Consider the following 26,281-nt stretch of genomic DNA (forward strand, 5'->3'; position numbering starts at 1 on the left):
GTACATGTTAGATTTAAGAATCCTTAATGAATCTCAAACAGTTTCAGCTTTAGGCTCAGTAGATTAGAAGATATTGATTCATCATTGAAGATTATTTGCTTGTTGAAGTTATCTATGCATTTGCACTGTGGCATATTCACCAGTATCCCAATTTCTGAATGTTCAGAAGATTCACTGGCTTTAGGGGAAAGGAGTATCATCACAGAAGTTTGGCCACTTATATGCTTGTTCTATTGGACAGTTACACAAAGACTTTGAACCATAGAATTTGGGGAATTTAGAAGGATTTTAGAAACCCAATAATCAACCCATCTAAAGCCTAGAGAGGTGACAGTAAGTAAGATGCCAAGGCTGGGAAGCCCATGGTCTCAGAGTCTCAGTGCAAGATGGCTTCCCTACACAATTGTGTACCCAAAAAGTAACCATCTGCCTAAATATGGCACCACTTGTAGAAAGGCAGTTGGTTAAATTTCCCAGATATATGTGGTTTATACAAAGATAAACTAAAGAAGTGATAAAAATGTATGCACATGCTGACAACATCATACTATATCTGGAGAATACAATTTCTAGAGGCCCCAGAGTGACCCAGTGAGACAGTGAAATAGAAATATTCAAAAATAAAAGCTTTCGGCCGGGCGCGGTGGCTCACGCCTGTAATCCCAGCACTTTGGGAGGCCGAGGCGGGCGGATCACGAGGTCAGGAGATCGAGACCATCCTGGCTAACACGGTGAAACCCCGTCTCTACTAAAAATACAAAAAATTTGCCGGGCGTGGTAGCGGGCGCCTGTAGTCCCAGCTACTCGGGAGGCTGAGGCAGGAGAATGGCGTGAACCCGGGAGGCGGAGCTTGCAGTGAGCTGAGATCGCGCCACTGCACTCCAGCCTGGGCGACAGAGCGAGACTCCGTCTCAAAAAAAAAATAAAAATAAAAATAAAATAAAATAAAATAAAAGCTTTCCCCTCACTGCATTCTAAATTGTCATTGAGAAAGGCCAGAAAATGTCCAAGCTCAAACCATCCCTGCCCTCCCCTCCTTTTTATGAATTAGGGTAACAGATGGCTTTTTCAGTACATAGAAGAGAGGTAACAGCTGTTGATAATCTATGACAAGCACATATCAGATGGTTTTTCCATTTCATCCTCATCACAACCCTGAAAGGGAAATATTGTCTCCCTTTTACCAGGTGAGCAAACTGAGGCTCAGAGAAGTTAGGCAATTTCCCCAAGGTCACACAGCTAGTCTGTCTATTTCTAAAGCCTACAGGTTTTGTAGTCTTTTGCCTCCCATTCTCCCTAAACAGAAGAACCTGCAGAGGGGTCTGGGTAGCAGTCAAATGTTCTTTTTCAGAACACCTTACAGCGACATGGTTTGGGACCTGTAAGTTATCTCAGAATACCAATCCCACAATGAGCCAGGCCGGCCATCTGCTTTTCTGACTTGATCTTTCCCCAAGATGTGCTATATCAAAGACAGGGAGCTTGGTTTTATTTTTCTCTGATTGCTTGGATTCTCCTTAGCATCTTCTAACCAATCTTATATCATCATATATTATTATAATAGTATTTTTTTCTTGAGCCTGCAGGTTCTCTGGGTGAAACTATGTGTGGAACTTGTCTCATCAAAGTTAGAAGAATTTAGACAAAGGATACAGGAGCAAGGAACACAGTGAAGCTTTAAAAATAATGACAGTTGGCCCGGCGCGGTGGCTCAAGCCTGTAATCCCAGCACTTTAGGAGGCCAAGGCGGGTGGATCACGAGGTCAGAAGATCTAGACCATCCTGGCTAACATGGTGAAACCCCGTCTCTACTAAAATACAAAAAATTAGCCGGGCATGGTGGCGGATGCCTGTAGTCCCAGCTACTCAGGAGGCTGAGGCAGGAGAATGGCGTGAACCCGGGAGGCGGAGCTTGCAGTGAGCCAAGATGGCGCCACTGCACTCCAGCCTGGGCGACAGAGCAAGACTCCATCTCAAAAAAATAAAATAAATAAAATAAAATAAAAATAATGACAGTTTTCTTTTCTCTGAACCTTAACCATGTTCCCTGCTATATTTCTTTCACACTCTCAGGTTTGTTTTTTCCATGGAATATCTAAATTCTTAGGCCTATCTTGTCTTCTCTCATTCCTCACTCTTTTATTGTGCCAGAAAAAAAAAGATGTCTTTTAAAATAAATATGGTTTCCAGATACCTGTAGACGTTGACACCCTCAGTCACTGCTGTAATGAAATTCAGGGATGTCAGTGTAAATCAACAATCAACTGAAGAAAGGTGCCAATGAAAAGGCATCAATATGTTACTACTCAGATGGCTATTTCAAGCATCTTCTTTTGAAAGAAATCAAAAGAATATCAATTTTTATTTTTGAAAATTCAAAAAACCCATCAGTTTAAAAGGTTGTATTTTGAAATCATAACAAATTTCAGGTGATTCAACCTTCAAGCAATATTGATATATGGTTTAGGGATAAATCATTTTAAAAGCAATAGCTAACATACTAAGGGGCTTAATGTGTGCCAGGAACTTCTTCATATAGTTCCTATGCATTTATCCTCACAATCACCCCTAAATAATGTGGTCCTACTATTAAACCCATTTTACAAACATGGAAACTGGGACTTAGAAAGCTTAAATACATTCCTTAAAATTACCTTGTCTGAGAAGCTTGGTGACTAACCTGCAGTGCTTTTTCATTTTCAAAAAAGAACAAGGGGTAAAAATTTACATCTTTTTTCCCCCTTTTTTATTTGTTGTAGAGATGGAGTCTTGCTATGTTGCCCAGGCTGGTCTTGAACTTCTAGACTCAAGCAATCCTCTTGCCTCAGCCTCCCAAAGTGCTGGGATTACAGGTATCCACCACACCCAGTAACCTGCAAAAATAGACCTTCTGACTTTCCCATCTTCTGGCACCTCCCCTCACCCCCATTCTCCTGTGGAATTGGTATATGTACTTGATCCTGGTCAATCAATCACTGAAGATGGCTGCCTTAATGTGTGGGAGAGAATTACCTAAGAAGAAATGGGTCAAATCATTCTGGGGTGGGTGGGGGAAGAAATGCCAGTTCAAGATGCTGCTTCTAGAAAAGTGACTCAGAGAGGGGCCCAGCTTTTTATGCAATCCTAAAATGCCAGAAACATGGGGTCTCTGCCCACTGAGGAGGCTCCCATGTAAATGGCTGGCTCATTTGGGTCTTCCCCACGCTGGATGAGGAGGCAAGAACATCCCCTACTTTTCCACACTGTGACCTTGCTTGCTACAAAAGCCATATTACCTTCCCCTGGAGAGTAACGGGTGTGTTTTCTGACTATGTCCCAGACAAAACTCATTAATAATTCACTTCTGAATAAATGACAGGAAAGTATTTGGTTGCCATGGTAACAACTGCAAGGCCTAATTGTTTTTTGTTCTTTTTTAAAATAATGTCTGGGCCATTTTTTTGTGAATGTTGAATTACTGACAGAAACCATACATGTATAAGACAGAGATATGAATGGGTAGGGAAACAATATCTTAAAAATGCAGTTGGTAAGCCATTAAGCATCAGGACCTTAAAATAAGGGAACCAAAATGCCTTTCTCAGCTTCCCACTGCACCCTTCTGGAAGGAGGAGGAAGTGACAAAAAAAAAAACAAAAACAAACAAAATCATTTCTAGACTCAATTAGCTATGTGATGAAAACTTACTCATACCAAAAATTCATATATAAAAGCATTTTTCACACTTGAACTTTTTTCTTAATTAACATATATTCTTGCAACTAATCGTTACTACAACCTTATGAGGTCAGCGTTATCATACTCATTTTATGGATGGGGAAGCTGAGTCTTAGAGAACATGGCCTAAGCCTCATAGTCTTGAAGTGGTAGAGGCATAATTTATACCCAAGTCTGCCTGAATCCAAAGACTGTGTTCATTCTACGTATCAACCCTCGGGGAAAGGAAGAAATGGGATCCCATTAGGGGAGTAGGGTTTACCCAGAATTTATTTCCAGAAAATAGGCCTTAAAAAATTTTTACTGAAAAGAGAAAGACCCGATGAGTCATAGATTTATTTAAAATGTCTTTCATCCCATTGCTAAAGAGCAGGGAGGAAAAGTGAGTTTCATCAGTTTCACATTTTCATCTTTTACGGCACTACATACCAGATGAAACAAACTCTTTTTCATAGCATTCGAAATAATCTCAGACATGTTTGTTTTTGTTTTGTTTTGACACAGGGTCTCACTCTGTTGCCCAGACTGGAGTACAGTGGTGTGATCACAGCTCACTGCAGCCTTGACCTCCCAGGCTCAAGCCATCCTCCTGCCCCAATCTCCAAGTAGCTGGGACTACAGGTGTGTGCCTCCATGCCTGTCTACATTTTTGTATTTTTTATAGAGACAAAGTCTCCCTATGTTGCCCAGGCTGGTCTTAAACTCTTGGACTCAAGTGATCCTCCCGCCTCGGCCTCCCAAAGTGCTGGGATTACAGGCATGAGCCACCATCCCCCACTCAGACATGTTTTTATTGAAAGATAACACCCTACCCCAGATTGTGAGCATGTAGAGCCTATGCCTCCTTCACCTTTGTTTCCCAGCACGATACACCTTCGGATGCTCAGAAAGCATGAGCAGGTGGAATTACCCTAAATGAACTAATTCAGAAACAGAAAACCAAATATCACATGTTGTCACTTACAAGTGGTAGCTAATCACTGGGTACACGTGGACATAGAGATGAAATAATAAACACCAGGGACTCCAAAAGGGGCTGGAGGTGAGGGCTGAATAATTACCTATTTGATGCGATGTTCACTATTTGGGTAACGGGTACACTAGAAGTCCAGTCCCCACCAGTATGCAATATACCCACGTTAACAAACATGCACATGTACCCCTGAGTACAAAACTAATTTAATTTTTTAAAAACCTAAATATGTAGATGACCAAAAACTGAGGGAAAAAAATATTTGTGGAAGAGTCAATAAAAGAATCAATAAGAGAATGAAGTGCTTCAAAGCAATACCTCTTTAACTTTTATTTCATATATTCAAATATTCCAAGCAAAAAAATGACTCAATGCTTAAATCACTGGGTGAATTGGCCCAGTTTCCCATTCACATGCCCAGGTAGAGAGCCCAGCAGGTGAGGAAGGAGCTCAAGGCTGAGTTCACAGAGTTCCTCATTCTCGTTCCAAAACTACTTCTCAGGTTTTTGGTCTTTTTTTTGTTTTGTTTTTAACTATTAGTATTTTCTTCTTCTTCTCCTTCTCCTTCTCCTTCTCCTTCTCCTTCTTCTTCTTCTTTTTTTTTTTTTTTGGTGAGACAGAGTTTCACTCTTGTCACCCTGGCTGGAGTGCAATGGCATGATCGTGGCTCACTGCAACCTCTGCCTCCCGGGTTCAAGCGATTCTCCTGCCTCAGCCTCCGGAGTAGCTGGGATTACAGGCACGAGCCACTATGTCTGGCTAATTTTTGTATTTTTAGTAGAGACAGAGTTCACCATGTTGTCCAGGCTGGTCTTGAACTCCTGAACTCATGTGATCCACCCATCTCAGCCTCCCAAAGTGCTGAGATTACAGGCATGAGCTACCACGCCCAGCCTCTTTTTTGTTCTTAAATTTTTTTGTAGACACCAGGTCTTGCTATATTGCCCAGGCTGGTCTCAAACTCCTGGGTTCAAGTGATCTTCCCACCTTAGCCTCCCAGAGTGCTGGATTACAGGCATGAGACACTGGGCCCAGCCAAGGTTTTGGGGTCTTAAGTATTTGACTTTTCCAGATTTCTGTTTGCTATCTGTAAAATGAGCATGCTTTAAAGCTAAGAATAGAGATAATAAAGTTTAAAGTTTGAAACTTTGATTTGTATTTTTAAATGGTCACTATGACATTTAGCAACTGGTTTAGCTGGTTTCAGATTTTTATTCGGTCAACAGCACAGCCTGTGTGAACACTAGCTAAACACCCCAGTTAGCCTGCTCTAAAAGACAAAAACACAAACAAAAAACCCACTTGACTTTAGCACGTACAGTAATGAGTTTCAAACATGTCTGTGTGCAATCCACAGTAAGAAATAGATGTCTTCTTTTTCTCATGATGTCTCAGCGCATACTCACACACAGGCACATGCACACACAGGCATTCACACACCAAAGTACAAGAAACGGCCCATGTCCTTCCTACATGCAGTGTACCCTGATAGTTTCTATTCTCCTGCATTTCATTTTTAAAATTTGATTTTTTTTAAGTAAGTTGCTTTCTTGACCCACTAAATTGGTTTTGGCCTGCAGTTTGAGAAGCAATATTGAGGTTACGTTTTACTGACCACTCGAAACGCGACCAATACAAAATGAGATGTGTCATAAGTTTAAAATACACAGCAGAGTTTGAAAATGTTACCAAAAAATAAAATGTACCATCTCATTAAGGAATTTTTCATATTAGTTACATGTTGAAGCAATCATAATTTGGATATATTGAGATAAGTAAAATCTATTCTTTTTTTTTTTTTTTTTTTCTTGAGATGGAGTTTCACTCTTATCACCCAGGCTGGAGTGCAATGGCACGATCTTGGCTCACTGCAACTTCCGCCTCCCTGGTTCAAGCGATTCTCCTGCCTCAGTCTCCAAAGTAGCTGGGAGTACAGGCATCAGCCCCCACACCCGGCTAATTTTTGTATTTTTAGTAGAGAAAGGGTTTCTCCATGTTGGCCAGGCTGGTCTGGAACTCCTGACCTCAAGTGATCTGCCCACCTCGGCCTCCCATGGTGCTGAGCTTACAGGTGTGAGCCACCACGCCCGGGCATAAAATCTATTCTTAAAACTAATTTCACCTGTTTCTCTTTCCTTTTTTAGTGTGGCTGCAAGAAAATCTAGTATTCTATCTGTGGCCTCTGCTATATTTCTGTTGGATGGGGATGATCACGAGCAGGGTCACTCAACCACGGTCCACAGGTCAAATCCAGCTTGCCATCTATTTTTGTAAATAAACTTTTATTGGAACACAGCCTTGCTCGCTTATTTACATACTGTCCGTGGCTGCTTTTGTGATGCAATGGCAGAGTTGACTCATTATGATACAGACTGTATGGCTCGCAAAGCCTAAAATATGCACTATCTGGCTCTTTGCAGAAAAACTTTGTGAACCCCTAAAAGAGCATTGGGTGCTTATCATCTGCCAGTCACAATTCTGTGAGAGTTTCATGACCCTGTTTTACAAATGAGGCTCTGGGCGATTAAGTAATTTGCCTGAGGCCACCCAGCTGGGCAAGAAGTCACAGAGCTGGGATTTGAACCCTTGCCAGTCTGACCACAAAGCCTGTGCTATCATCTCTACCCTGTGTGTACCTTCCCATACACCCTCCAAAACCCTTCTTACCTAGGTACAGCGCTGAATTCTACCTCTGTAGCAGGGAGAACCAATCAGCCCACCTGACCGCCAACCAGTCTAGAAGGAAATGGGAACAGGTTTGGTTGGGGAAGAAGGAATCTCCTCAGGGAATTTAAAGGTTGTTAACTGCTGTTTTAGTTTTAGGACAAATTACCTGCCTTCTAACTGCCGTGCAAACAAATACCGCTCAGGTGTGACCAAAATGTAAGCATCTTAAGTCTCCCCTCTCTTCAGTTAGGAATTTTCATTAAAACAGCTTGCTTTTCACTTTCAACCCTCAAACCTAAGGACTTCAAACCCTAGATTTGGTAACTCTGGATATCCAAAGTCACTTTGGGGGAAAAAAGAGCGTAGGAAAGATTGCAAATATTTAGCAGGGCTATTTTTGAATCTCTTGATTTAGGCTAGAAGTCCAATGCGCTATCCATTGCGCCACAGAGCCTGCTTGCAAGCAGGGCTATTTTTAAGTGAAAAAGCTAATAACAAAATAGTTTGCAGAATGATACCTTATCTTGATAAATAAATAAAAATCACCCTTATCGTCCCATTCCATGTGTTTGTGCACGTGTGTGTGTGTGTTTTGAATATTATTCTCACAGGGTGTTTGGAATTCTTTTTGCTTACACATACTTTTAAGTGTTTGTACAATTAAAAAAAATGCATTGCTTGCGTAAGTTTTTGTTTCCTGGTTTAAGGTGCACATTTTTGGTTTTATTTTCTAAGTACATTGCTGAGCTTTCGCTGATTTCTACATAGGAAGACACAGAGAATGTGAACTCACCCAGATACAGAGGAAAATCAGGGTCTTTCAGGACTCGGACGGGTAGGGCATCCAGCAAAAGTAGGGCTGCAGCGCCCCCATGTGTCTAGGGCGGTGGAAGTCACCAGGAGTAGGCGGAGGAAGCCGGCTTCTGACATTTGGGGGAAGGGGACCTGCCTTCTCTATTGCGAATACTATTGGGAATTCCCAGAGTCAATCAGCAGTTAAATGCTTACTGAGTTTCTTATTCATACTCCATCTTGCCAGACCAGAAATCTGAGAAAGCTGGAGCTCCCAAGGCCCACCCTTTGGCTGCCTAAATTAAGACTCCCGGGGTTCCCACACTCTTTTTCCCAATGGCAGTGGAGGGTCTTGGGAAAACTGTCTGGAGGGAATGCCCCGAGTCCTCCTCCCAGTATCTGTTCAGACTTGGCACCCTTAGGACCTCCCCTTCTGGAAGATTCAGCAGTGCATGTGTATGCTTGGAGAGGGAGGGTGGATAAATGTGGCATGAATCTATTTGGAAGGTTTTATACATCTTGAAGTCTCAACTTTAGGTGTTTCAGGGGGGTATTAAGCACATCGGTGCTTAAATCATAGTATATTTCAAAATAGCCACCTTTTTCCAAGCACCTATATACCTATACATTCCAGCACTGGTCAAATGACAGATGACTATCGTTACAACCCTCCAAGATAGGTGCTATCATACCTACTTTATGGTGGGAGCCTATGAGGAACCTGAAGCTCTGAGAGGCCAAGTCATTAATCCAGTAAGTATCTGGTCCTAGATTCAAACATCTCTATCCTCCTTCTTGGTGCCAGGTGTCCCGTGTGAAGGTTTGGGTCAGAGTGTGGTGCTAGCAGGTGGCAGAAGCGCAAGATGCATCATCGGCCAGGGTCTCGGGCTGCTGGCCTCCATGCAGCTGCCAGATGTGGCTGTATCTGTCTCCCAGAGGGCTGTCCTTAACGCCTAGCAGAGCAGCAGCCTCTCTGTAAGGATCTGTTTAATGCATGAATGGCACCGCATTTTATTGCAGCTTGAGCTGGTCCCAGGAGACTCTCCTGATTTCTAAAGCTGCCACTTTGAAGACACAGGCCAGCCCAGCTCCTGACTTCTCCCCACAGTGAATGCAGGAGGCTCTTCCCCGGTCATTTTAAAGCTAGATGGCTGCAGGTGACCCATAGCACCCATATCCCCCAGTGTGTGGCATCTGACACCCCCCTCTTCACTTCTTTCCACTGCCTATTGTCCTGAGCAGAGATGGCAAAACAATTCTAAACTGGTGTTCATTGCTAAACCTTTAATTGAATTAGGATTTGGCAACGGGCAATAGGCATTCAGACAAAATGTGAAAGGATGTTTTACAAATGTGGGAAAAAAGTCACCAACCACTTTTCCTCCCAGCTTTGAACATTTCCTTCAGTGATTTTTGTCTCCCCCCATCCCCAAAATAGCCAAATAAAAATTTATAAAAATCAATAAAGCAAGTGTCTTAATGGTGGTTTGCTCAAAATGCTCTGGTTTTAAAGAATGGGAGAGAATAGAGACTCCCTTTTATCACTCTGGATTTCTTTCACCCTTTTCCTCTTCTTCCCTGTGGCTTTCTGCTGGTGAGAATGGCTAAAGAAGGTCCCATGGCCCTTGAAGCTCTTCTGTAACCATGATGGAGCATTCTCCAGTCCCCTCCTAAAGGAAAAAGACTGATCTGTTCAACTGAGCCCTTCCTTCCTCCCTTGGCAATTTTCAAGCTCCCTCCTTTCTATCACCTCCTTTTGCCCCAGCCCTTGAACAAACCCCAGCCCCAACCCTAGGGTCTAACTTTTTTTTTAAGTAAACTCCTCCTACCCACCCACCAGCTACAGGCAGCAGGGGAGTCCTGGTTTTCTCATGATGTTGCAGCAAAGGCCTGAGGTCCACACTCTGTCTCCCACGTGCCTTCAGCCACGTGTGGAGGGATCAAAGACACATCAAAACAGGTCTCCAAAGCCTCAACCTGCTGCTCAGTCACCACAGGGATCTGCCCCATTGCTCTGGGTGGCTGTGATGTTGGTGTCCACAGATGGGGGGACACACCAATTTGGCAGCCTGAGCCTGCTGGAGTGAGTGAAAGGCCACTTTTCAAAAATATGGAAGTGCAAATAGCTCATTTAACTCTCCTGATGAAAAAAAAAAATCCCTAACTTTGGTCAAAAGAGCATGAACTTTGGCCTTTAGAAAAACGACCGAATGGCCCAGCCAAAACAGGCCAAGTAGGCTGACCCCTTCTGTTTCCTAGAGAGTTCACTCCATTGTACCACCTTCAGTTTCTCCTAGTCAGCTGCAAGGCCGCCATCCCACCAGTTAAGGATGGGATGGAACCCCAGGTAAGCAAACCTGTAGGTCTGACCTAGTCAGTGGGAGTGGCCAGTGCCAAATGGCCTGGAGGCTTGGAGAGGCACAGTACTGGGTGCTGAGTCCCATTTCTGTTGTACTGTTAAGCCGTTGGGCACGACATGGAAGCTGAAAGAGGAGGAAAGGTCAAGGCACAGTAAAGACAACTGTTCTTCTGTGGCAGACAGAGAATACAGCTGCAGGTATGTTGCCTTCTAGAAAAGCATTTCTCTCCTTGGTAGGTCTGGAAGGCAAGTGTCCTCGGAGATCTGTATGCCCTGTGTGCTAAGCGTGGGTCAATGCTCAAAGGATCCCAGAGACCCCCGAGGACAGCGTCTTCCCCACTGGTGCTCCTGGCCATGCTATCCATAGTGATTAACTCAGACTTCAGGAACACCCCCCAATGAACAACAATGGGCTCTCCCTGAGTAGGGAGGGCAGTGGGGATCCACTGTGGACAGGAGTGGGAGTTTGCCCCGTGGAGGACTGAAAGAGGAGCACTTACTCTGAGGAGGACAGACCTCAAGCCATGCACCAACACAGAGCTAATCTCTCAGGTGACTTCCTGTCAAAAGTTTAGGAGTGTTTTTTTTTTTTTTCTCTTAACTTCTGAGAATAGCTATTTTTAAGGTTCTCTCTCTCCCTCTCTTTTTAATCTTTGATAAAGTCCTTGTATGTGTGAAGCTCTGGGGAATTAAGGGACAGGAGAGCAAAGGGAAGTGTAGCTCTTCCCACATCACCCCTCCACTAAAGACTGTCCAAGGGAGCAGCACAAAGTCAAGGGAAGGTAAGAGACCCCAAGACCCCAGCATAGCCAGCACCCGGAAGGAGAGGCCCATGGGGAGGTGACAAACACAGGTAAAGCAGGCAGCAGGCAAGTCTCCTAAAGCTTCCATACTGGGTGGGAAGAAGCAAAGCTCCAAATATACCTGAGCCACAGTCTTAGACGCTAGGTGGGCTGCTACGGACTGAATGTTTGTGTCCCTCCAAACTTCTTATGTTGAAATCCTCACCCCCATGGTGATGGTATTTGGAGGTGAGTTTTTGGGAGGTGATTAGGTCAGGCAGGTGGAGCCCTCATGAATGGAATTAGAGCCCTTATAAAAGAGCCCCAAGAGAGACACCTCACCCCTTCCACCAGGTCAGGACACAGTGAGAGGGCACCATCTATGAGGAAGTGGGCACTCACTAGACACCAAATCTGCCAGCACCCCGATCTTAGACTTCCCAGGCTCCACAACTATGAGAAATAAACTTCTGTTATTTTTAAGCCTCTCAGTTTATGGAATTGTGTGACACCAACCCAAACAAAGACATGAGCGAACTCCATTTTCTTCTTTCTCCCAGTCTTTAAAATTCACAAAGCATATTGTGAGATATGACAGAAGGATTGCTGGTCCAGCAGCCAGCAGCACAGGCAGGGCTAAAACCTGGGTTTCTCAACATGCTTTGACTGTGGTCCTCAGGATAACAAGGGGACTGGAACATCCTGAGTCCATCCACAGTGATGACAAGTAGAGAATCATATTGTGCCTCACGAGACATGTAAACCTACTTGGCTTTCATTTCCAAACTTCACATGCACTGGCCCCTCTCACTTTTGAAGGGGATAGAAAAAAAATATGATCTGACATGGAATTGACCTAGATGCCCATCAATGGTGAAGTGGATAAAGAAAATGTAGTACATATACACCACAGAATACTATGCAGCCATAAAAAGGAATGAAATCATGTCCCTTGCAGCAACATGGATACATCTGGAGGCCATTATCCTAAGCAACTTTAGGCAGGAACTGAAAACCAAACACCACATGTTCTCACTCATAAGAGAGAGCTAAACATTGAGGACATATGGACACAAAGAAGATAACAACAGACACTGGGGTCTACTTGAGGGTGGAGGGTGGGAGGAGGGTGAATATCACAAAACTACGTATCAGGTACTATGCTTATTAACTGCATGATGAAATAACCTGTATACCAAACCCCTGTGACATGCAATTTATCCATGTAACAAACCTGGACATGTACCCCTTGGACCTAAAATAAAAGTTGGAAAGAAAAAAATATATGTGGCCTGAGTTTGATCAAGGAAACACAGCCCAAACTTGAAGCACTACTAGGAAATGGTCCATTCATAGGATACAAAGCCTACAGCAACAGCATATTGTGTTAAGTAAAGGCTACTCAAATACATATTTGGGGTCCACAGTTTATCCAGGAATAGAAAGTTATACCGCTGCCCGACTGCGTCAGAGGGGCAATGTGAGGAGGCTTAGCCTCCGCTCCATTTACTCAGCTCTGGTGCTGTGAAATACATGAGAATAAGCAGAGGGTGTTTCAGCAGCTTCCTGAATGGGAAGGAAGGATAATACACTAAACCCTGCATAAGCTGCCTATGGCTGGGTCATTAGGGATTCTAGGAGACACTTCATTTGAGAGAGTTTATTTGCATCAGCCTGCAAGTTACTCACAAAATAAAAATGTTTGGTTTGCAATCTGTTCCTACCAGTCTGGAAAAAGCAAGCCTACCCACGGTTGCCTTTAACATGGACTTCCTACTCTTCTTTCCTCTTCCTCTTGCCCCTACCGTGCTGTCCTCCCAATATAGTCCCTCTTTATCCCTAAGGAAGTCAAGAGTTGGTCTTCACCAACACTTAGCCTCCTGCAACTGCCTCCTAAGGCTCATGGGAAACTAAAGCAAGAATAGTTAAGTACTCTAATTATAAACATCTTGAGCTTGACTTACCCAGATAATGAAGCCATTTTGTATGATTTTCCCTGATTGATTTCTCTAAAAGATTTCCTGTTCTCCATCACACTTTGTTATATAAATGAAGAACCACCATAGAATGTAAATACAAAATCTAGAGAGCCACAGCAGGAGGTAGAGCTAGGAGAAGGAGGAGGCGATGGTGGGTCTTGAGACGAGATAGTTACGAACATGAGAATCAAACCTGGTAATGATGATGCCTGCAGATAGAGGATGCCTTTTCCATTTGTATGCGGAGTATTCAATCATCTATTCCTACTCAAAATAGAGGGGATATTCAGCTCTTTCCATCTGCAGGGCCAAAAAGAAGAAACCAGCCCTGAATAAAGTTGGGAGCCACCATTTTAGAGAAAGTACTCAGTAGAAGAAAGCAAAGTTCTTAGAAATACAATGTGAACTCTGCACAATTACAGATAAAGAAATTAGAGAATGTGCTACAGTTTACATTTTTAAAATGACAATTTCAACATAGGGTGATGTGGGATGTCAAAGATTAGGGAGCTATAAACAGCCAACCTAGGAACAAAAAGTTCACCAAATACAGAAGAAAGATTTTTGTTTAGCCTAAACGTGGCTGAAGATTTTGCCATGTAATGAGGAATTCAAAGTCAACCCCAGAGCCATTCGATATCACAACTGCAAGTAAGAGACACAGCGGTAAGGGGGACTCAAAAAGACAACTGCATTGGAGAATCTCCTGCCCCTTCAGACACTGGCTAATTGGCAGCATGTGTCAAAATAATGAGTATGTGTGCCATTTGACCCAGTGATTTCCCTTCTAGCAACCTACCCTAAGAAATAGTGAGAAAGGTCAGCATAGGTGTACATGCAAAACGTTTATAATAGTGAAAAATTAGAAACAAGCTAAATATCCAACAATAGGAGATAGTTTGTAAAAGTCATGGTACAAAATGAAAACTATATACAGCCGTTAAACAAGTTTATAGATTCACTTATTAACATATGTTCACAACACATTGCTAAGTAAAAATTGTAGGTTGCAAAAATCTGTAGGTTATGCTCCCTCTATAAAAAATGTATTGACATGTGTACATGCATCTGAAATAAAATATACCAATGTTAAAGGCATTTATTCCTGGTTAGTGAGATAAGTATTGTGGGGTTTTTGAAGATCATGCTTGTGTCTAATTAGTATAGATTTCATCTATGATGAATAAATTCGTTATGGATAAACTCTCCACCCTTACAGAATGCTGCCTTAATATGGTTTACTCCAGTCACATATATTATAGGTATATCCATGAAAAATCAATCCCATGAAAATTTCTAGAGAGATAACTTTTTTTTTAAGTCTAACTACTTGATTCTCCTGAAAAATAATCAAATAGAAGTCTTTTAGTGTTTGCTGGTGAAAAGTGTCAAACTCTGTAAAATATTTGAAAAGATTTATTCTGAGCCAAATACGAGTGACTATGGCCCGTGACATAACCCCAGGAGATCCTGAGAACATGTGCCCAAGGGGGTCGGGCTATGGCTTTGTTTGTTTACACATTTTATACATTTTGGGGAGACATAAAATATCAATTAATACATGTAAGATGCACATTGGTTTGGTTCCAAAAGGCAGGACAACTGGAAGCAAGGAGGTGGGTGGGCGGGGCTTCTATGTGATAGGTAGGTTCAAGGATTTTCTGATTGGTAATTGGTTGAAAAAGTTTATTTAAAGACCTGGAATCAATAGAAGGGAGAGTCTGGGTTAAGGTAAGGGGTTGTGGGGACCAAGGTCCTTATTATGCAGATTAAGTCTCCAGGTAGCAGGCTTCAGAGAGAATGGACTCTAAGTGTTTCTTATCAGACTTAAAAATGTGTCAGACTCTTAGTTCTCTCCTGGATCAGAAAAAAAGACCTGGAAAAGGAACAGGATTTTCTACAGAAGGTAGATTTTCCCCACAAGAGACAGCTTTTGCAGGGCATTTCAAAATATGTTGAAAATATATTTGAGGGTAAAACACTTTGATTTCTTTCAGGGCCTGTTATCCGTCATGTTGATATCTTATTGCTACAAAGAGTCTTTTTTGTCAGTCTTAAGGTCTCTTTTAATGTTAATGCTAGTCAGCTGTACCTGAATTCCAAAGGAAGGAGGGTATAACGAGGCATGTTCAACCACCCATCCTCATCATGGCCTAAACCAGTGTTTCAGGTTTGCTTTAGAATGTCCTTGGGTGAGAGGAGGGGTCCGCTCAGTTGCTTGGGGAGCTTAGAATTTTATTTTTGGTTTACACGTCCTAGCTGCATACTATTTTTTTAATGTTTTATTTCAGAGATGAGCATTTTTTTTCTACACCACATGGATTCCCTTTATCCACGTACCTACTCACCTGCTAATTGTAATATTCTGTCACATGTTTCTCAGTCAAACTCATCTTGGCCTTCGAGATGCTTTAAAGTGTTGGAAACCTTAAAGCACCATATTGGTGGGGGTAGACCCTCAGTGTTAAAGGAAACAACAGTCATCCAGTCCACCCCCTCCTTCCAAGGCTCGGGCCCTCTATGATGCTCCTGCCTAGTGGCTGCCTATCCTAGGCTTGAAATATCTTTTACTTCCTGTGCCCCCACCCAACATCACCTGAAACAATCAGTTATATTTTTAGAAAGTTTGTGAATGAATGAATGAGTGAATGAGTGGAAAGTCAGGCACTCATTGCTTGGGGAGACTTTGATATTAGAGGGTTGTAATACAATAAAAAATAAATATTTGGTCTTTGTCCCAAGTTGCTGGCACATAGCTAAAACCTTTGGGTGACTTTGGTGTGCGAATGAGATGACCAGTGGCTGGGGGCCCCTAGATAGCTTCAGGATGGGGACTGCTCACCAGAAAGACTAAGGATTAGAACTTTCAGTGCCACCCACCAAATTCCAGGGAGGGGAGAAGGGCTGGAGATTGTGTTAATCACCAATGGTCAATGATTTAATCAATCATACCTAATAATGTACCCTCCATAAAAATCCCTGAACAATGGGGTCTGAAAAGCTTCAGGTTGGTGAACACACCCAGGTGCTGGGAGGGTGGCCCACCCAGAGAGGCATGAAAGCTCCGAGCCCTTCCCTGATACCTTGCCCTATGCATCTCTTTCACTTGGCTGTTTCTGAGTTGTATCCTTTATAATAAACTGGTAAATATCAGTAAAATGTTTCCTTGTGTTCTGTAAGCTGCTCTAGAGAATTATTGAACTTGAGGAGGGTGTTGTGGAAACCCCCTGAAATTACAGCCTGTCAGTCAGAAGTACCAGAGACAACCTGGAACTTGTGACTGACACCTGAAGTGAAGGCAACCTCATGGGACTGAGCCCTCAATCTATAGGATAGCCATAGCCCAGGTGGATAGCATCAGAACTGAACTGACTTGCAGGACACCTGCCTGGTGTCGGGAAAGACACCACGCATTTGGAGTTAGAAGCGTTGGGAGTAAAAACAGTTATGGATTAAAAGCACATAAGAGAAAAATCTTCAAACAACCCTTCGCTAGAGCAAATACAGCACTCAAATGATCAAAGAAGCCCAGGGCCTACTTTCTAATCTTATCACCTGTGGCTCTATGGAAAAGAATTAGCAAACATACCTTTGGGTATGCACCAAGTGTTAGCAGCCTAATTTGCAAAGTCAAGAGACTGATGGATAACCCCATCTAAGCTCAACAGACTAAAAGTAACACAGTACTGCTATTCCAAGAAGAACAATGACAATCAACATTATAGGTATCTTCCAGGTCCCAGGCACTATGCCGAACGCTTCACACACATCCTGCTTTCATCCATTCCAAAACCCTATCAGGTGGGTGATATTGTCCTTATTTAAAAGATAAAGAATCTGAGTCTCAGAGAGGCTAATTAACTTCCCCAAAGTCACACAGCTACTGAGTGGTGGAACAGGAATTTTTGCCTAGGTCTTTCTGAGTATAAAACACGTCTTCTTAACTGCTGTGCAACACTGGCTCAGAAGCTGTTTTATGAAAGTATCTCCTTATGAGAATATTCTAGTGCACTGCCAGAAGGCAGATTGTCTCAAGGTCATCTGTCATCTTTACCATGTTCACTGTCACTGGTAAGAGGATTTCATGCAAGCCTGCACATGTGTGGCTGCCCTGTAGGACTGGCTACATAATGTGTGGGTCTGCACGTAATTTGGGCAAAATGAAATCCTGAGACCCCTTGTTCAAATTAAACATTTCAAGATGATAAGAGCAGAGCATTAAACCGTGGACTGCCTAAGTCGCATATCCATAAAGCAGGTCCTGCTTCCCAGGGTTCCTATGTTTATGCCCAAATAATCTAAGATTGTCTTGAAGGAGAAACCAGAAATTCTTAAGGTAAAGAACTCATCCAGTGAGCTCTTCGGCTGCATGCATTTATTTATTCAACAAATATCCTGTGATCTTATGACATGAGAAACTCAAGGATTAATTTAATGCCCCCTAACCAGAAACTAGAGCCACAGCTGGACAGAATCCTGATTTTCCTGTTCCCTAAAAGCAAGGGAACATCTTCATCGTGCTGGCTTGGCTCAGCAGCTTAGCTCAAAGGCAAAGGGGGAAAGTCTTTTTTTTTTTTTTTTTTTTTTTTTTGAGACAGAGTCTCACTCTGTGGCCCAGGCTGGAGTGCAGTGGTGCAATTTCAGCTCACTGCAACCTCCGCCTCCCGGGTTCAAGCGATTCTCTTGCCTCAGCCTCCCAAGTAGCCAGGACTACAGGTGCTCGCCACCATGCCTGGCTAATTTTTGTATTTTTAGTAGAGACGGGTTTCACTGTTGGCCAGGCTGGCCTGGAACTCCTGACCTCATGATCCGCCCACCTTGGCCTCCCAAAGTGCTGGGCTTACAGGAGTGAGCCATCGCGCCCGGCCGGGAAAGTTCCCTTTAAGCAAACATATGGACGCATGGATCAGTCCCTGCTCCGTGATCACGGCCGCCTCAGCTGCACAGAATCCTGATATTCCTGCTCCCGGCAAACAAGGGAACATCTTCCTCTTGCTGGCTTGCCTCAGCAGCTTAGCTCAAAGGCAAAGAGGGAAAGTCCTCTCTAAGCAAACATATGGACACGTGGATCAGTCTCTGCTCCTCCACGGGCGCCTCCTAAGGCAGTGTGCCCTTTACCAAAAACACAACGTTTTCACGCCTATTTTAATTTTGTTGCTTGCTTCCCATTGGGTTAAAAGCTAGACTTTGGGGGTGGCTGGTAAGTCATTTTGAAAAGACAAATACCTGTTTTCATGCCTCCATTCTTGTGTTGTTGATTTTGGGGCCTTTCCAACCCTTTCCAAATGTTTTTTCAATCCCTTGAGTGTCTAGGCTTCCTGCTTTTAAGGCCTCCCTTCTAACCCAGGGTTGCCCCATTCACCTTAAAACATTTTTCAATAACCCAGAAAAAACCAGGCTGAACATACCCAAGCTCCGGAACCAGCAAATCTTGTTCGAACCCCGCTGATGACTCCCAGGGGAAGCCAAGAGGACAAAGACAAGGATGAGGACGAGGACCCAGGACCCGCTGGTGAATGGCAACTGCTGTCAACTCACTTTCAACCTCAGCCAGTTGTCCCAGGTGTAGCCTTGGCCTCCAGAGAGCTGGTCCCCGGTTGTTACTCCAGGTCACTTGGAATGTAAACAAAGTGGTTGGGCTTCCCTTCTTGGAAACCAAGACAACAGCTGGTGCGGGGCCTGGGAAAGAGGTAATTTGCCCTCTCGCTCTTCCTTCAAAGCAGCAGGAAAATCACCATGGCTCAGAGGTGTGGCTCCACAGTGCTCCCTGCTGGGCAAATTGTTCCCGGTCTGTCTGACCACTGGACAATCACGTGTGAATTTTGTGTTGAGATCTAGAGTTTACTTGCCTTGAACCCCATTGACAGTCTTCAGAGGGAGAGAGAAAGCAAATAAAGTAAAAATGAAATCTGTATATGCTTGGTTCTCGCAACTAACAATGGCTTCCCTGTCAGAGCAGACGAGAAAACCCAGCATCTCGGCTTTGACTCTACTTTCACTTCAAAAACAGCAGTTTGAGTGCCCTGGCTCTGAATCTAGGAGGATTCTAGCATTTTCCATAAGGATGATGAGGATAGCTTCAGCTGAAGACTTTCCCATAAGGCTCAGGAAGGGGATTTTATAAACTGATCTTTCATCCAATCACAGGACTCGCACTGTGAGGACTCACAGAGTCAAGAAAGAAGATGCCAGCCATGGTTTTTCTTCTCTTATCCCACCAGGATGCAATAACTATCTCCCAACATGTCCAGTCACCAGAAAACTCCAGAAAAGAACTCCATTTCAGGAAATATAAGAATAGCTAACATTTTTATTTAGGTTACTGGAAAACACACATACCAACTACAAGGTATTATTTCTAGACCCATACAAAACCAGAGTAAGGGAACTCTATTGAGACTGATTAAACATACTAAGTGTCTCTTTAATAGTTAAAAGATCAATTTAACAACAACGTTGTCTGCTTCTGGTAACTTTTCTTTTTCTAAATCAGTTTTCAAGCCCTGGAATTTTTTTTTTTTTTTTTAACTAATGCAATTGAAAGATCTGCTTTGACTTAAGAAATTCCTTCTTTGTATCTGAATATCAAATTCATTCTAGCTTCTCCTTGTTTTCCTTTACAAAGAACAATGGAAAGGAATAGACAGACATGATTCTGAGAGGAGGCAGGCATCCTGGGAAAGATAGAGGATGGGCTCAAAGATTCTTTTCTGATGAAATTTCATTGCATTTTAAAAGAACTGCAGATACAGGAGTTTGTAATTTTCCCAGACAGCAGCATGGGGACATGAATGACTGTGACAAATACATTTTTGGCTTCACAAGATGAGCTGCTTCCCAACTGATTATTCTTGTAACCTCCTTGAACCCTATTAGCCCCTAGCAAAGGGTAATCATTGACTGGTAGGCAGGAATGGGGATGTTCAATTGACCACAAGAACCTTACCAAGATGACCATGACCCAACAAGCAAAAGGAAATGTTTTCTCAACCTTGGATCTGTTGCCTCCCACACCTGTTCCCTTCTGTCATCTCTATGCCCTTGCATATCTCTTTTGCGAGGTAGACAATTCAATTATACTAACATTCATCGTGATAATGATAATAAGATGAGGCACAAAGAAATTAATGTAACCCTGATCCTCAGAGAGATACCAGGATAGTGAACAGACAGACAAGAAAACACTTAGCACACTCTGTTATGATGAGTTGCTATGAGAGAGGTCTGAACAAAGTGTAATAAGGACAGACTCCCTGGAAGAGGCACAACTCAAACATCATCTCTTCTGAGAAGCCTTCCCTCCTTCTCCAGGCTGACAAGGATGAGAATTCAGCCAACAAATGCTTACTGAGTGCACTGCATTAGGATCTAGGAGGACATGATGATGAACTAGTCTTCAAAGTGCTTACTTTGTAGATACAAACAGACAGATAAATAAAATATGTAAAAGTTGTAATTGATGCAGTGAAGGAAGCAAACAAGGGGAATGAGGTAGGACTAGGAAAGAGAGACCTATTTTAGGTGGAATGGGAAGAGAAGGCCTCTCTGGGAAATATTATTCAAGCTGAGGACCAAAGCATGCTCCAGGATCAGAGGGTGCCAGTCATCTGTGGAATGGTGGTAGGGTAGAAAGTGGTTCTGGAAAAGAGAATGCAAATGTGGGCAAGACCGTGGGATATCTGAGGAACTGAGGTAGAAATTAGTAAGCTTGTAGGTTGAGGCTGAAGGAATTAAAAAAAGGCAGGGTTAATACCAACATTTCTGGCTTTGAATCTCTAAACAGATAGAATTTACTGAGATGGGGAAACTTGGGAGTGGGTACAGATGAGTTTGTAGGGAAAAAAAAAATCAAGAGTTCCATTGTACTATGATAATTTCCAGACATCTATGCATTGCACAAATGGAGACATCAGTTAGGTTGTAGGATATATGAATCTAGAACCTACAAAAAAGGCCTGAAATAGAAACATACATTTGGGAGTTATCAGGATACATGTGCTATGCAAATATCCAGGAAGTGATTTAAAGGGAATGCAGAGCCCAAGAGGAGATTGGGATTAAAACTGGGTCCAATAAAATTTTCACAAACTATGCAAGAGCATAAATGATGAAGGGTTAAGGGAAGAAAGAGAAGAATTCTAACTAGGGAGACTTAGAAAGGATTTAAAAGGTAAATCTTAAAAAAAAAAAAAAAACAGCAAGCACTACTAAAATACATCCAACTCTAGCTTGCTGACTAATGAGGCTATAGAAGTAAGGACAAGCTGGCTGCCCCATCTGTCACTCTACAGATGACCAGGGTTGATTATGTGGACTTGACCATCTAGGCAGGCAGCCATTTCCTCCCTGTCCCTTCTGAGTAGTGCTCCCCTATACTGTGGGATCAGTCTCACAGAGGCACCCTGCTCCTCCTGCAGGAACCCCCAAAGTGAGCAATGAATTAGCCTCAGGTTCTAACTCTTTCCTTCATCAGTATCTTCCACGGATAATTCAAGACCTCCTCTTCATTAATCAAGCCCTTCCCTTAGCAGATGAACAGGCTTATAGCACACCTGGCCTAAAACTAAAACAACCCAACATATAATCCTGCTCTTGCCTTATCTGCTTTCCTAGTACCATCTACCTCTTGACTACCATTTATGGAAAAAAATAATTTGCATTCATTTTCTCTCCACCCATTCTCAACCCACACCAACACGGCAGCAGCTGCCATCACTTTGCTGACCCAGCTCTGGCAAAGGCCAATGATGGCCTTGAAATTGACTAATCCAATGAGTACTTTTCAGTCCTTCCACGATTTGACCTCTCCATAGCATGCAGCACTGTCGGCCACTTCAAGTCACCTGCTCACTCTTGACTCCCCTCCTTACTTCTCAGCACCCTGCACCCCGCACCCCGTGAATCACCTCCCTCTGCCCATCTTCAGATACTAGAGCTTCCCAGGATGCTTCTCTTAGCCCAGTTCTTTTCTCTAGCTTCATGCTCTGTGCGGGTGAGCTCCCTTACATCTGTAATACAAATAGCACTCCATAAAGGCCCCGGCCTGTCATGACTCTAACTGCCCAGTGAACATCTCTACTGATATCCCACTCGCCACAAATGCTAAGCCAGTATGCTGAACCAAATTCACTGTCTTCTTCAAATTTAATTTCTCTCCTGAATTCCTTTTTCTGCACTTACCTCGCCCCCATTTGCTTAATCTAGAAGGTTGAGAGATGGCTTTAAGCCCTTCCACCTGTTCACACCTACTTGCACTTGGTCACCAAGTCCTTCTAAATATCCTTGGAATCTGGTAACCTATGCTCATTTCTATACCTTAATTCAGGTCATAATCTCCCACCTAAATTATTGCTGCCATCTTCTAACTAGTCTCAGTGCCTCATCCCCCTTGATATGGTTTGGCTGTGTCCCCACCCAAATCTCAACTTGAATTGTATCTCCCAGAATTCCCATGTGCTGTGGGAGGGACCCAGAGGGAGGTAATTGAATCATGGGGCCAGTCTTTCCCATGGTATTCTCGTGGTAGTGAATAAGTCTCACAAGATCTGATGGGTTTATCAGGGGTTTCCACTTTTGCTTCTTCATCATTTTTCTCTTGCTGCCGCCATGTAAGAAATGCCTTTCACCTCTCGCCATGAATCGGAGGCCTCCTCAGCCATGTGGAACTGTAAGTCCAATTAAACCTCTTTTTATTCCCAGTTTCAGGTATGCCGGGTATATTTAAGGGTTTTGCTTTTATTGTTAATAAAGCCGTGTTTTTGTGTTATGGGGAAGGAGCCACTGATCCAGAGGACAAAAGGGTAAAAGTTTTTGTTAAAAATAATTTATCTGACAGCGAATAGTGACTCATTTACACTCTTTTATTTGGCTGTTACATTCTATGTGCAAAAATGTATTTCCTAAATGTAGATTGAATGTAATCAGTGACATCTTTACCCATAAACTGGAAATATGCATAATATCGATCTGCCATGGTAAATAACAGACTTGTAACTATTAAAAACAGGTAAGGAAAGAAAAGAAAGGCAATTTCCAATGAGATTTGGTTGGCTTGCTCTACCTTCTGTTGCTCTACAATTGAGTCACTGGAATTAATTTGTTGTGCTGATAAAAACACAAACACAATGATAATCAATGTCTTGGTCTCAGAAAGCAGAGTCAACTGATGCAAGAAAACAAGGGAAAACACTCACGAAGATATAATTTGCAAGACCTTGGGTTGTGTGTACAAAAGTGTTCTTTCACCTCTGAACATATCTTAATATTTGCCAGTGGAATAGAACAGAGAAATGTCAACATATACGTACCTTTGGCTTGAAGTTGACAGACTACCTGACTTCTTGAATCAACAGAACAATGCAGTGGATATTCCAGAAAGGATTTACCTAATTCATTGTTCACTTTTCTCCAGGTAAGGACTCCATGGGAAATAACACTTGCAGGAGTGTGAAAATGGCTGCTGTCAACACTGAAAATGTCAATAATAGCTACACTCTTGTTCCCAATATATTTATTTATTATTCCTTCTGACCCCTTCCATTATACTCACCACTCTAGATAGAAATTAGATTAATGTAACTAATTTCTCTCTCTATAGCAGGACTTTCAGATAACCATCTTTCCATTGGACATGGCACCCTTGGAAGGACTGGAATGAAGAGAAGGGCTTCTCTCTTATGTACTTGGTGACTATGTGAGACACAGCTAAAGCTGAGGAAGATGGCTAGGCACGGTGGTTCACGCCTATAATCTCAGCACTTTGGGAGGCCTAGGCGGATGGATTACCTGAGGTCAGGAGTTCAAGACCAGCCTGGCCAACATGGTGAAATCCTATCTCTACTAAAAATACAAAAATTAGCCAGGCATCGTGGTGCGTACCTGTAAACCCAGCTACTCAAGAGGCTGAGGCAGGAGAATCACTGGAACCCAGGAGGTGGAAGCTGCAGTGAGCCGAGATCATGCCACTGCACTCCAGCCTAAGTGACAGAGCAAGGCTCTGTCTCAAAAATAAATAAATAAATAAACCTAAGGAAGATGATGACCTTGAATTCTCCCCAGCCTGCCCATCAAAATCCACTTTCCCTGTCTTAAAGGGCAGACAAAAAAAATGACTATCTCTGGAGAACAGGATTGGGGCCGGAGATAGTCTTTTACTTTTTTACTGTATGCCATTTTGTAATATTTGAGGTTTTTATTTTTTAAGATAGAGCTTTATTTAGTTCCTTATTTATTTCTAACAAATAAAAATAGTATGTATTTGTGGTATACAACATGATGCTTTGATATACACATACACTGTGGAATAAAATAAATCAAGCTAATTAATGTATCCATTATTTTACATACTTATCATTTTTTGGTGGTGAGAATACTTAAAATCTACTGTTCTCCCAATTCTCAAGTACACAGTCAATTGCTGTCAACTATAGTCACCATGCTGAACAATAGATCACTTAATGTTATTCCTCCTGACTACCTGAAATTTTGTATCACTTGACCAGCAAGATATAGCATTTTATTACAGATGATAGCTTTGTGGACGCCTGGATATTCTGATCACAAGCAACCAGACTCATTATTTTATTATCTTTCTAACATTTGAATTTGGAAACAGTGGTGGATGCTGTGACATGCTACCCAGATCCCTTTCCCGCCACATTCAGGACTGAATGATTCATTTGCCCAGCTGCTGGGCATGTTGATAAGTGACAGCTCTTAACTATATTCCCCCCAACCCCAAGCCTTGCCCTGTACCGAGGGCCATGTCCCATTCCAGCACAGCCCCATTCAATGACTGGTTAATGCAGGGGTAGAAAGGCCAAATCTCTTTCCTCAATTCAGGATCATTCTGAAGGGCCATCCCTGTTCCAGAGCTCCTTGTGGGTGGGCAGGCTTTGGTGCGACTGTTTCAACCTCTCCCTCTGCCTACCCTGGCTTCCCTCATTCCTTCATGAGGATTTATGCTGAAAGCTCCTCCCAATAAATTCCATGCACACAAGTCTCCATCTCAGAATCTGCTTCCTGGGACCAACCAATGACACCTCAACCCCAGTGTATCAATACCTGTGAAAAGAATCTAAAGTTCAATGCTCTCAGACTAATAGATAATGAGTTCTACATTTGAAATGTTAGCAATTAATTATGACCTAAAAATCAATAATCCTTCAAATGCTAAGATTCTATGATGATTTTATAAATATCTGCTGATTGATGGGATTGAGTTCCAGAAAAATCCTGGGAAAATAGATTCAGTCTATAATTCCATTACTCTCTAATCTATTCTTAGAAATTAGCCCAATATTTATTCTTCACACCTTTTCTAGACCATATGTTGCATATAAATAGAAAAAATGATAGCTGAACCAATTCCCCAGGTACCATCAGCCACTTTAGAATGTCTGAGATGTGTGTTGTTGGTTGATAACCATCCATTTCACTCTTGAACAAGTTTGTTTAATTGGGTTTTGTTCATGTTGATGTCCATCCACTTTCCTAAGAAATCTATCAGATTCCAACTGTTCTTTCTTAATTAATTTTTTTAGAGACAGGATCTTGCTATGTTGCCCAGGTTGGAGTGCAGTGGTTATTCACAGGCATTGTTATAGCTAGCTCACTGCAGCCCCCAACTCCCACGCTCAAGAGATCCTCTCGCCTCAGCCTCCTGAATAGCTAGGACTACAGGTGCACACCACTATGCCCAGCCCAACTGTCCTTTTAAGTAAAGATTGAGATTAAACACAATCTGCAGCAGTTAGCTTTCCATGATATCTAAGAGAGAAGAATGATTTTCTTCTTTTCTCTGTTTTCTTTTACCTATCTCCCTTCATGTACTACTACTTCTTCCATTTGAAATTATCTTGTTTGACATCTACAAATAGGTCTGACAATCATTTTCAATTAACTAAACTTATTCTTACTTTTTTATGGTGACATTTTCTTTTGAATGTCACAACTCCACTCAAAGAATAACTTCTTTCTGTAATAGTTGCTGTCCTTCTTAAGGCATTGCCTC

At 42.6% G+C, this 26,281-nt stretch overlaps 1 protein-coding gene across 4 annotated transcripts in view; it reads right to left on the reverse strand.

Moving 5' to 3' along the window:
• Positions 1 to 26,281, reverse strand: part of SLC1A2 (solute carrier family 1 member 2) — a 168,404-nt gene that overhangs the window by 134,111 nt on the left and 8,012 nt on the right. The window contains exon 1 of one of the 4 annotated variants that reach the window (XM_063608394.1): positions 7,358 to 7,972. The exons of the other annotated variants lie outside the window; for them this stretch is intronic. The gene's annotated coding sequence lies outside the window, so the exon portion shown is untranslated. Of the gene's footprint in view, positions 1 to 7,357; positions 7,973 to 26,281 lie in introns of those variants that run through there. 4 annotated transcript variants of the gene reach the window in all.

The sequence above is a fragment of the Pan paniscus genome, chromosome 9 (assembly GCF_029289425.2).
Source record: "Pan paniscus chromosome 9, NHGRI_mPanPan1-v2.0_pri, whole genome shotgun sequence".
Lineage (NCBI taxonomy): Eukaryota > Metazoa > Chordata > Mammalia > Primates > Hominidae > Pan > Pan paniscus.